This window comes from Notamacropus eugenii, chromosome 5 (genome assembly GCF_028372415.1).
Source record: "Notamacropus eugenii isolate mMacEug1 chromosome 5, mMacEug1.pri_v2, whole genome shotgun sequence".
Taxonomy (NCBI): Eukaryota; Metazoa; Chordata; class Mammalia; order Diprotodontia; family Macropodidae; genus Notamacropus; species Notamacropus eugenii.
Window position 1 is genome coordinate 214,769,778 of NC_092876.1, and position 13,497 is coordinate 214,783,274.

Here is a 13,497-nt window from a genome sequence, read left to right on the forward strand (position 1 = left end):
TAGCATAACCATAATCTGAAGAAGTTAAATCAGATCAGGCATCTTAATCAGACTGTAAAACATCCATGCAATAAAATACTCAGGAGGGTTAAAAAAAATTACAGTTGCCCTGGAAGTCTTGTCCTTATTGAGGGAATGAGGAACTCTGATTAAAAAAACAAAATTAACATACTGAGAAGCAGAATTTGTTCCAGCATTTCAGAAGTTTCTAAATGGAGACAGAACATTACAACACAATCTTGCACCATGTCACGTCATGAAAGGTTAAGAAATGTATAAAAGAAACAGAGATAGAGATGTTTCAATGTCCTGGAAACATACCTGAATTAAACCTCATTGAAAACATATAAGCTATGATCAAAGTTAGACTTGGAAAAAGAAACTCATCATCAAAGATATCCACACTTCCAGGAGCCAAGATGGTAGTGTAAGCAGTAAACCACTGCAACTCTCCCATGCTCTCCTCCACACAACCATAAAACAGAGCCACAATACAAAGCCTGGAACAGCAGAACTTGCAGTGAAACAATCTTTTTAGCCCAAGAAACTTGTAGGATCAGAGAGAAAAGTCCATCTCACTCAGATGAAAGGGTAGCACAGCCCAGGATGAAAGCATTTCAGCAAGCCAACAGCAAGTCCCACCTCAGCAAACCAGCAGGAGATGCTGAGCCTCAATGTGGTGGAGACCAAGAAGGGGACTCTCCACATGCCTTAACATAGCCAGGGCAACCAGCAGACTCCAGATCCAAGAACCACCATGTGCTTCAGTGTAGCCCTGGGGAAATATAGAAACACCCCACCAGGCCTCAGCACACTCCAGACACCACCACTAGAACCCCAGCTCAGCTGCCAGAGCCATGTGGCCTCCAGCAATGCCAGTCAATCCCCATCCCACACCCTCAGCTTAGCACCAGACACATCAGTTCCCCTGGGGCCTCAGAGCAACATCAATGTAGTACCAAGTAAACATCCAGGGCATGCAGCCACTAGCCCAAGAAGCCTGGAACAGTGCCCCTGCCACCCTGGGAGTAGAACTCAAATTTAAAAGAAAAGAAAAGGGATGACCAGAAAACACCAGCAAAAGAAAGATTCTGACCATAGAGAGTTATTAAGGTGACAAGGAAGACTGAGACACAAACTCAAAAGAGGACAACAAAACACCTGTAGACAAAACCCCAAAGAGAAACAGTAAGTTGTCTCAAGCCCAGAAAGATCTCATGGAAGAGCTTTAAAAGGGAGCTTTAAAAATCATGTAAGAGAGACAGAAGAAAAATTTGGAAAAGAAATGAGAGTGATGCAAGAGAAACTGCTTAGAAAGTAGAAGTGGCCAAATGGAAAAGGAGATACAAAAATCTATGGAAGAAAACAGCTCCTTAAAGAATACAACTGGTCAAATGGAAAAGAAAGTACAAAAGCTAATTAAGGATAATAACACCTAAAAAGGAGAATTGAGCAAGTGGAAGTTAATAACTATGAAACAACATGAATCAATCAAATTCAAAAGAATGGAAAAAAATGGAAGAAAATGTAAAATACCTCATGGGAAAAACAACTGACCTGGAAAAGAAATTTACTCAGAGGAGACAATGTCAGAATCACTGGACTACCTGAAAACCATAATCAAAAGGAGGATCTGGACAGCATCTTTCAAGAAATTATCAAGGAAAACTGCCCTGATGTTCTGGACCTAGAGGACAAAATAGGCATTGAAAAATCCACTGAACACCTCAGCAAAGAGATCCCAAAATGAAAATCTTAGGAAAATTATAATGAAATTTCATAACTATCAGGTCAAAAGAAAAAATACTACAAGCGGCCAGAAAGAAATTATTCGAACATTGTAGAGTCACAATCATGATCACACAGTACCTGACAGCTGCAACATTAATGCATTGGTGGTCATGGAACATGATATTCCAGAGGGCAAAGGATCTAGGACTACATCCAAAAATCATCTACCCAGAAAAATTAAGCATAATAAGGCAAGGGAAAAAACAGTCATTCAATGAAATAGAATTTCAAATCTTCATAAGGAGAAGACCAGAACTGAACCAAAAATTTGACCTCCAATATCAAGACCCAAGAGAAGCATAAAGAGGCAAAAAAGGAAAAGAAAACATAAGGGATTAAATAGAGCTAAACTGTTTACATCTCTATATGAAAAGATGATACTTGCAACTCTTAAAAGTTGTATTACTAACAGTACAGATAGAAGGAATGTGTGTGTGTGTATATGTGTGTGTGTGTGCATGTTCATCCTTCATTGCTGAAGAAGACCATGTCGTCAGAGAAATAAGGACATGACTTGCACTTGACTTTGTTTTGAGTGAGGCAGGGCTGTGCAGGTCACCAGCCTCACTTTTCCTCCAGAGCCATCTGAATCCACTGACCAGATATTCATCAGGATGACTGGAAATGACCCAGGATGAGGCAATTGGGGTTAAGTGACTTGCCCTAGGTCACACAGCTAGTGAGTGTCAAGTGTCTTGAGGTGAGATTTGAATTCAGGTCCTCCTGACTCCTGCACTAGTGCTCTATCTACTGCACCCCCTAGCTACCCCGAGATAGCAGGAATATACATAGACAGCTGGTATAGGTATAAGGTGAATTTGAGGGAATGACATAAAAAAATCAAGGAATGAGAAAGAGAAGTACAAAGGGAACAGAAGAAAGAGAGCAGTAGAATGGGGTTAATTATCTCACAGGAAGAGGTGAGAAAGACCTTTTTGGGGGAGAAAGATGAGCAAGGTCCAAAGAGCATTGCTTGAACCTTACTCTCATCAGTACTGGTTCAAATAGGGAATAATATACACAATTGGTTGAATATAGAAATCTATCTTACCTTAAAGGGAAGTAGGAGGGGAAGAGATTAAGTAAAGTAGATTGGGGTGGGGACTGACATAAGGGATGGCAGATCAGGGGAAGTGGTAGATAGAAGCAAAACATGAAGTGGGAAAGGGTGAAAGGAGAGAGAGGACAAACAGGATGAAGAATAGGATGGAAGGAAATACACACATAGTAATCATAACTGTGAATGTGAATGGGATGAACTCTCCCAAAAAATGAAACAGTTACCAGAGCAGAATAAAAAAAAGAATCCTATAACATGCTGCTTAACAGAAACACATGTGAAGCAGAGAGACACACAGATTAGAGGTAAAGGTCTGAAGCAGAATCTATTATGCATCAGTAAAAATTTTAAAAAGTAGGGGAAGCAATCCTGATCATAGATAAAGTAAAAAAAATAGACCCAATTGAAAGAGATAAGGGAGGAAACTACATCTTGTTAAAAAAAAGGTACCATAGAGTAGACAATGAAGCAATCAAATTAGAAGAACAAGGAATAGCCTACCTGCCATATGTATGGGGAGGGGAAGAATTCATGACCAAACAAAAGATAGAGAATATTATGCAATGTAGAATAAATCACTTTGATCATATTAAATTGAAAAGCTTTTGGACAAACAAAACCAATGTAACCAAAATTAGAAAAGCAGAAAGCTAGGAAACAATCTTTACAGCAAGTGACTTTGATAAAGTCCTCACTTCTCAAATATATAGATAACAGAGTCAAATTTATGAGAATACAAGCCATTCCCCAATTGATAAATGGTCAAAGGATACAAACAGGCAGTTTTCGGATGAAGAAATCAAAGATATCTATAGACATATGAAGAAGTGTTCTAAATCATTTTTGATTAGAGAAATGAAAATTAAAACAACTCTGACATACCACATCACACCAATCAGATTGTCTAATATGACAAAAAGTAAAATGATAAATGTTGGAGAGAATGTGGGAAAATTGGGACACTAATGCACTGTTGGTGGAGTTGTGAACTGATCCACCCATTCTGTAGAAGAATTTGGAACTATGCTCAAAAAAGGTTATAAAACCATGCATATTGTTTGATCCAGCATTACCATTGCTAGTTCTATGTCCCAAAGACATCAAAAAAAAAAGTGGGGTTGGGGGAGGAAGGACCTAATCGTACAAAAATATTTATGGCAGATCTTTTGTGGTGGCTAAGAATTGGACATTTAAGGAATGTCTATCAATTGGGAAATGGCTAAACAAGTTGTGGCATATGATTGCATTGTAATATTATTGGGCTATAAGAAATGACAAACAAAAATGATTTCAGAATAACCTGGAAAGACTCACAAGCTGATGGACAGTGAAATGAATAGAACCTGTTATATACAATGATACCAATGTTGTTTGAGGAATTGTGAATGACTCAGTTATGCTCAGCAATACAATGATCCAAAAGGATCCCAAAAGAGTAATGATGAAACATACTACCTGCCTCAAGAGAAAAAACTATTATTGTTTGAATACAGAGTGAAGTATGCTACTTTTCACTATCTTTTTCTTTTGTGTCCTTTTTTTTTTTTTTTTTTTTTTTTACAAAATGACTAATATGGAAATATTTTACATATTGCACAGGTATAGTCTATATCTGATTGCTTACTATCTCAGGGCTGGGGGAGGGGAAAGAGGGAAAGATAGAATTTGGAACTCAAAACTTTTTTTTAATGTTTTAACATGTAATTGGGGAAGGGTGAGAGAAAATAAAATGTATAGGAAAAAAAGAGAGAAAGAAATAGCCTTCGAAAAATGAGCAAGCAAACAAAAAAGAATCTAACCATAGAAAGTTAATGATTCCATGAGACATCAAAAGACAATAAAACAAAACTAAAAGAATGAGAAAATAGAAGAAAATGTGAAATGTCTCACTGGAAAAAAACTAACCTGGAAAACTGACCGAGGAGAGATAACAAGAATTACTGGGATAGGCAGTAATTCAAGGCAAAATATTTCTTTTTTGACACTAAGAAAATAATTTATCACATTCACACATATATTATATATCTAAATAATTTAATTTTAACTGTTTCACTAATAATGAAACTAATGTTTAAACTGTGAAATTGCAGTAAAATAATGAAAAACCTGCTAAAAACAAATGGTCTATTTGTGACTAAGTTAAATGCTAATCTAATCTTTTTATAAAAATCAGTTTTTCTTTCTCTACCTTTCAGGCTGCAATAAGTCATTTCATTCAACCGGAGCAGCTGGATCTGTTTCAGGATAGCCTTAGCTGTTTGTTAGTATCAAGTTGTTAAATATACTTGCTTAACCTTCTTCCACTTGTAGGATCTCCCATAATAAGCTCTCTTTATTCTTAGCCTTCACTTATTTCTACTTTTTCTCCTTTTACTAATGATTCTTCATAACCTTTTACAGGGAAATAGCCATTACTATTTGTCTCTGACTCTTCCTAATTCACTTCCTCTAGGATGTCTCCTTAGGTATAAAGTCTCATTTTTCCCTAAGGGCTAGAACTTTACTCATTTTGAACATTAACAGTTGAACAGTTTTCTTCACCAATATTAGATACCAACATAGTTCTACCACTACAATAGTGTGCTGATTAGAACACAGCTGAGGCAAAATACTTTCAAAGATGGATAGGATGAAAGGAGAGAGAGAGAATTGTATTAAAAAACCAGGAGAAATAGGATGAAGGGAACTACAGAGTGATCATACCCGTGAAAAAAAAATTTAGAACAAGTTTCTCTGATGAAGGCCTCATTTCTCAAATATAGAGAATTGAGTCAAATTTATAAAAAATAAGAGCCATGCCCAATTGATAAATGATCAGAGGATAAACAGTTTTCAGATGAAATAATCAAAGTTATCGATAGTCATATGAAAAATATTATCTATATCAGTACTGACTAGAGAAATGCAAATTAAAACAACTCTGAGGTACCGCTGCACATGTACCATATTGCCTAATATGACAAAAACGGAAAATGACAAAAATTGGAGAGAATGTGGGAAAATTAGGACACTATTGCACTGTTGGTGAAGTTGTGAACTGATTCAGCCATTCTGGAAAGCAATTTGGAAATACTCTCAAAGGGCTAGAAAATTGCTCATACTCGTTGACCCAGCAATACCACTAACTAGGTTTGTATCCCAAAGAGATAAAAAAACAAAAAGGGTAAAGGATCTATACAGACAAAATTATTAATAGTGGCTCTTTGAGTGATGGCAAAGAATTGGAAATTGAGGAGATTCCATCAATTGTGGAATGATTAAACAAATTGTGGCACATGATGGTGATGGAATACTATTGTAGTACAAGAAATGATGAACAGGATGCTCTCAGAAAAACCTGGACTTACATGAACTGTTCCAAAGTGAGATGGGCAGAACTAGAACACTGTACACAACAGCAATATTGTAGTATGATCAACTGTGAATGATTTAACTATCCTCAGTACACAATGATCCAAGATAATTCCAAAAGACTTATGATGAAAAATGCTATCTATACCCAGAGAAAGAACTGATGGAATCTGAATGCAGATAAAAGTATGCTTTTTTAGCTTTATTTTTCTTGGGAGTTTTTTGTGTCTGTGTTTTCTCTCCCACAATTGATATGGAAATATATTTTGTATGCCTGCAGATATATAACCTATATCAAATTGCTTGCCTTCTCAAGGGGGGGGAGGGAAGGAGGGAAAGAGAGAATTTGGAGCTCAAAATTTTTTAAATGCTCAAAATTAATTGGGAAAAATAAAATATTAAATACATATATTTTTAAAGAAACATGTAAGAGTTTCTTAAAAGTTATTAGCTATAGAGGAAAGATATTTTTTAAAAAAGGATTAAGGAGAGAAGCCAATATGGTGAAGTGGTAGGGAATAGTGTGGTGAGTTCCTTCCCCCTTTCCTCTCTCTCCAAAAAAAATTTGCTCCAACCAGCTCTAGAAATGCCCCAGGATGAATCCTGATAGGGAAATCCAGAAAAAGTCACAGGGAGTCATTTGTCCAGCTCAGCTCAGCTTAGGAAGACAGATAAGGACATCTTTGGACACTGGTGTCAGAATTAGGCCAGAAGTACACTGCACTCCAGCATTCAGGGAGAGGTTGTGCACCAGGGCAAGAAAAGGTCCCACATCCATACAGAGCACTTCTAGATTAATATGGGCACTAGGACGGGACAGATGCCAACTGATAGTTTTGTTACCCAGTACCGATATCCGGGCCACACAGAGAAAACTGAGAAAGGGACCTGTAAAGAAGAGGAGAAGTCCCAGAAGCACCCTGAGTAGTGCCCACAGAAAGGAGGAAGTTCATAAGCCAGCAGCAATGGTATATCTCAGACTCCAAGTGCAGAGCAGGGTCTCATTTCTAGTATCTTCTAGCAGCCTTCAGAGGAATAGCTGGGCAGGAATATAGTCCAAAACAGAGCCTACAATTCCACCACTCTGAACCAATAGAACTTGCTATATGATTGATAGAAGCCAAGTTCAGCAGCAATTTACTTTTGCTCAGACCCAAACTCATGACAAGAACTTACAGAGCATAGATCAAGGAGGACAGGAATCAGGCTTTACCCTGAATAAGACCACTCTGGGAGCACTGAAAGCTTACAGGTTCCCAGCCTGTTCCTGAGATCCTGGAATAACACAACCTTCAATAACACCAGAAAACAGCAACAGCACCAACCTGAACTATCCCCCAAGAAGTGCCACAGAGTCCAGCACTGACATCAAGTCCAAGGTCAAGAAGTAGTCTAGAAGACTGAGAAAACAAGAAAGGAACCTTGGTCCTAAAGAGCTACTATAGTGGCAAAGAAGCTCAAGACAAACACTCAAAAGGGAATGAATCTAAAATGTCTATCACCAAAGCCTCTGAAAAAAATACATCTTAGGCACCAACTCAAGCAGAATTCCTGGAATAGATGAAGCAAGATTTCAATAAAAAAAACTTTAAAATGTCTTCTTTAAAATAAATGGAATGAGAACACTTGAGGGAAAAATGGAAAAGAAATGAGAGCTATGAAAAAAAGAATTAAAGTTGGCACAAGAGAAACAAAATTTTGGAGAAGCAATAAACTCCCTGAAAATTAGAAAAGAATCAAATAGTGTCAATGCCTCTATGAGACAAGAAGAAATATTAAAACTAAGTTAAAAGACTGAAAAAATAGAAGAAAATCTAAGAGATCTCATGTAAAAATAACTGACCTGGAAAACAAATTGTGAAAAAAAAATTTAAATCATTGGACCATCTAAACATCATGAACAAAAAAGATCCAAGACATACTATTTCAAGAAATTTTAAAAGAAAAAGAAACAACTTTCCACATTGGACATGTCAAAAAAAAAATGTCTCATTTTACACTCAGTCCTTCACCTCTATATCAGGAAGTAGGTAACATGTTTTAGCCTGGAGAAGGCTAAATGAATATGGGAAAAATGCCTTCAACTCTGAATAGCTCTTGGATGGCGGAGAGAACAGCCTTGTTCCTGTTTCCCCAGGAGACAAAACTAGGACAAAGTGAAAACTGCAAAGAGAAAGAAATAAAACTTACATCAAACACAATTTTTTTTTGTCCTTAAGAGGCTTAGAGAAGAATAAATTATGACTTTCAATTTTCCTTTGGGGAGTCTTATATTTTCTCATCCTTTTCTAATTTTCTCCTCAAATTCAATCTTTTCCTTTATGATTCATATTGAGCAACTACTATCGTTATTAGCTAGGATACATGTGAAATAAACATTGTGGACTTCCTGTTAACTTTTAATCAGTAAAATGCAAAAAATCCGGGTTCAGAAGATTATCCATTAAATCTATACTTTGGAGACAAGCCTACAGCTTTGTGAATCATAGTCACAGAATCTAAGTGAAGGGACCTTGATCTTGATGGATCAAGACAAACCCATAGCTTTTAACGATCCCTTTTTTAGCAAATAGACATCCAGCTTCATCTTGAAAACTCAAGAAGGTGAACTTGCTACTTCCCAAGGCAACTCATTCCACTTTGGGGCTGCTCTGATGGTTGGGAATTTTTGCTCATATCAAACCGAAATCTGCTTCTCAACAACTTACACCTATTGCTGTCAGTTCTGCCCTCTGGAGCCAAGTCAAAGTTTGATTCTATATATGGCAGACCTTCAAACAATTGAAAACAACTCTAATTTTCACTTCAGATCTTCTCTTTTCTAGGCCAAAACATCTATACTTTCTTTGAGTAATCCTTGTCATCATTCCAGTCTGCTCACTATCACAGTGGTATTTTTTTGGCTTGTCAATGTCCTTGCTAAAATATCGTGCCTAAAACTCAACACAGCATATACCAGCGGTCTGATGAGGGCTATGAGGAGAAAAAATATATTGCTTCCCTTATTCTAAGTACTTGCTTTAAAGTATAAGACTACTATTAAATGTGCTCAAATACTTTTGTACGCTTGTAATCAAATCAATGAATACCTCTGCCACCAGTGCAAATTGAAATTCATCCATACTTCCTCATCCTGTGGGGCTCTTGTCCATGTGCTGATATAAAATCCTCCACAAAAGTTTCCATCCACCTAAGACCAATGGAACACTCTCAAGGCATAAGTGGTCTACTTGTTTTGCTGGCCATGCAACTCTCTTATGACATCCTTTACACCATTTCACTTGCAAAATTCTTTATTGGTAATGTATTACAGCCTAATCATATCTGCCTTCACCATATTTATTTCTCTTTGGATATCTCTCAACTTTGGTCAGACAGAGATATTCCATGACTTGAAGTCATGCAGAATCAAATAGATGACATGTGTGTTTATAAAACAATAGGACTTTGTTTCATGGGAAACTTTGGGTGTCATCAAAAAGTGCTTCATAATTTCTTTAAGCTAGTCCTATTGGCTTTGCTCTTCCTGATCATTTCTGGGTTTGGAGAAGCCTTTCTAAGATACATATATACTGATGGCCCATCCTTAAGATTTTGCTGTCCAACTAACTGTATATTATAATCTAGACAATGCATTATTTATCCACCAAATTGTTCTTTTGTGAATAATTAGGTCAAATTATTTTGAATAGTTATGGATAACTGAATGTTTTAAATAGAAGTTTCTAGAAGACATCACTATGTATTTATATGTTGTAGGTCAGATACATTCCAGAATATTTTAAATGTATATTTATATCAATTTATCATTTTTATATTAACAATGAGAAGTGACAAAGTTGTTTTACGATCTATAATTAATATTTTGTTAGTCACATTTTTAATAAAAATAAGGTACAAGATATTTTCTGAGCATTTGGTATCCTGCCCTCTTCCATGGTTTTTGAAAATTGGTCATGAATCATCAAAACCCTCAAAATTGTGCTACCTCTAATGCAGGTCTCTTTTGAATGTGTTCAGTTGTTTTTTTTTCCAACTTTGTTTTTCTTCAGTGCAAACTTTTGCTTTCCCTTAAATCAGGGACTATAATTCAAAAGTCTGGGCTGTATTGTCATCAACGACAAAAAAAAAAATAATCGTTATATATATTTTAGACATTTCCCCCCATTTTTATTTGATATCTTCCTAATTTATTTTTTAAACACTCGAGATTTCCTTGCTTAGTTATGTCTCTCATCAAAATGATTCACAAACTTTTTCATCCCATAGCTCCTCTTTGTTTTTATGGTAACAGTGTTCAAAATCTTCTATATTTTTCTAAAATGGTGTTGTGTTTAATTGACATATTTCTGATCATTAAGAATAAGTGGTTGCAAACTATGGAAGTTTCTAAGAATTTTTGATCTTCTCATTATGGCAAACAATTTAAATTTAAAATTCCAAAGAAACCAGTGACAATCTATGTTAACATCTGTACCTTTATCCATTTTTGACTTTTCAGAATCAATAAAATTGTCTAGATTGGTCAAATTAGAGCTGCCTTGTTAAACAGTCCCTGCCTCCAAGGAGCTTATATACTATTGAGGAAACAATGTGAAAATGTACAGGTATACACAATGAACAGAGTGATGAGAAAGGATGGAAATAGTTTTACAAAGCCTTAAAGGCAGTTCTTTGTAGAATGTCTTATGATTCCTCATTCAATAAGTGAAGAGCCTCTTAATGACAACTTAATGACCAACTTCTCCATGGCTTGCCAGAGACACACATATTTCCAGATCAGCTCATACATTGAATGATCTCAGTTCTGTAAAGGTTCTGAAAAGCCCAAATAGCTTCTTTTAACTTTTCTTCCTTCCTGAAGGACATAGACCTCAATACTTCTTCATATTCTTATATGTCACTTCGGGAGAAGCTATGTGACAAAATTCTAATGTGCTCAGATACCTCCTTACAAGTTTCTTTTATAATAATTGGGTTAAATTACCTTCAACATTATAGGCTGTAGTATAAATTAGTTTGGCCCCTTCAAAAGTTAGGTTGGCAAGTGATTGATTCAGAGACAGTTTGGGAACAGATTAATTAGATCCAGTTTAGGTAGTCACATAATATGCTCCCACTACAATATGCAGAGAAGATTCAGTTAGAAAAAATGCTTATTATGACTTTGCTTCTGAGCATTTTGGCTCAATTTATTCAAGAAAAGGGGTAGAATTGAGTAGAGATTGATTGTTTAAGGGGCTAGGAAAGTGGTACCATAGATTATGTAGTATCTCTCAACTAAGAAAGAAGCAGAGCAATATCTAAAAAAAAAAAAAAAGGTTTGTGAGCACAATCTTAAACTATTTGAAAACCAGTTGAGGATAAACTGAAATAGAGAAAGTCAAAAGAAAGTTGTGACAAACAAGTTTTTAAAAAAATATAGACCGTGCTTTAGAACTTTGAATTTGTTTTCGTTTTGGAGGGGATTTTTGTTTGTTTTTGTCTTCGGTTCTTCTTGGTATTGTTAGGCTTACTAATCTGTGTTTAACAAGTGAATTAACTAATTTCTGTATTTTTTTAAAATTGCATCATCTTTCAAAGGCATGGGTGTGGTAATTCCATACCAGTGGTAACCTGTGTGGTGTTCTTAGTTTTCTAGTTTGTAAACTATCCGTATCTAAGCAATTACTTGCAATCCTACCCAAACCAAGGCACCACAAAGGAGCTGATGGCAATGTGTTAAATAAGTTAAAAGAATGAAGGAGAAAATAAAGAGCCTTTTGAGCAAAAGCCCCAAACTTTAACTAGAGTAGTTATATGGTTCAATTAGATGTCTATTTTAAACTTCCCAGAAGCTAGCATCTCACAATGTTGTACATAGTCAGCTTTTCATAATATTGAAGAAAGAGATATACTAGAAAGGCCAATATAACCCTGAAATCTCATTTTAGCCACTAGTTTCCTCCTCCCATATGTGTGTATGTATGCATGTATGTATCCATATGTCTGTATGTATGCATGTATGTATATATACATGCATACACATACACACACATAATATTTTACAACTGATTCATAGAGTAGAAAAGCATGATGGAGAACATTTAGGTGAAAGTCAGTATAGGGAGAAACAGAAGCAATTTTGTCATCAGTATATACTACAGCCCACCTGGAGAACAAGAAGAAATCAATAAGTAGTTAAGAAAATTAATTATAAGCCTGAGTCAGAGACATAATATTGTAGTGATCCATCTACAGAGCCATTCAATTGCAAGTCAAGTCATCATCTCCCTGATGACATGGTCCTCTTCAGAAGGACAAACCAGAACCTGTGAGTAGTCTGAGTTGACAGAATGGAGACCCAGCTGTTCCGTTCCAATTGGGCAACTTAGCTCTCCCTCCCTCCCTTTCCTCTCCTCTCATGCCCTTACCAGAGGGTTTTCTACCCAAAGGAAGCTAATTTTGATGGCCAAAATCTATCTAGTTAATTTGGGGTTTACTAGCTAGTTTTCCTTCTCAAAGACCACGTCTTGCCTTAAATTCAATTCATTCTGGATCTCATTGATTGGACAATAGGTCCCTGACCAAGCACCACTTAATGGTTACTTTTTGGGCGCTCCAGGGTCAGAGTGAATGTAAATAGTAATGATTTCTCTTTTGGCCAGCAACCCTGAGGGCCTTCCCCTCCCAGTTTGATTTCTTTTTTTAATTAAAGGAGCCTCCCCTTCTTAAAGAATCCTCTTCACTGAAGGGACATTGCTTCACTCAAAGTGAGAACTTGAAAAGAATTTAGCTTAAAAGGCCAATGTTTCCCAATGCATCTTAGGCTGTCTCCAGTCTTCCTGAACAATATTCGGCCCCTGGACCCAGATGGCTCAGGAGGAGAAAGTGAGGTTGGTGACTTTGCACACTAGCAAATCATACCATCATCATCCTGATATCATGGTCCTCTTCCAGAAGGAAGGGCAAACCACAACAACACAAATGTTTATTAAACACCTCCTATGACCTAGGAATTGTGCTAAGCACTAAGGATACAATTAATAAAAATAGTCCTTGTCCTCATGGAGTTTACAATCTGAAGGGAGAGACAAAACAAAAAAGGAATGGGGGGCAGAGGAAGGGGGAGACAGAAGGATACCCAGCAAGTGGAAGTGAAACAAGGCAGAACAGCACATACAAAGTCCAGTGAACCACGTTTAATTACTGCTCTCTAAAAGAAAGGCATTGGGAGGAGTTTGATACTTCAACCTCCAACTCTCCAATCAGAGGGGAGAGGAGGTTAAGAGAGGTAGTATCAATTAAGACTTGAG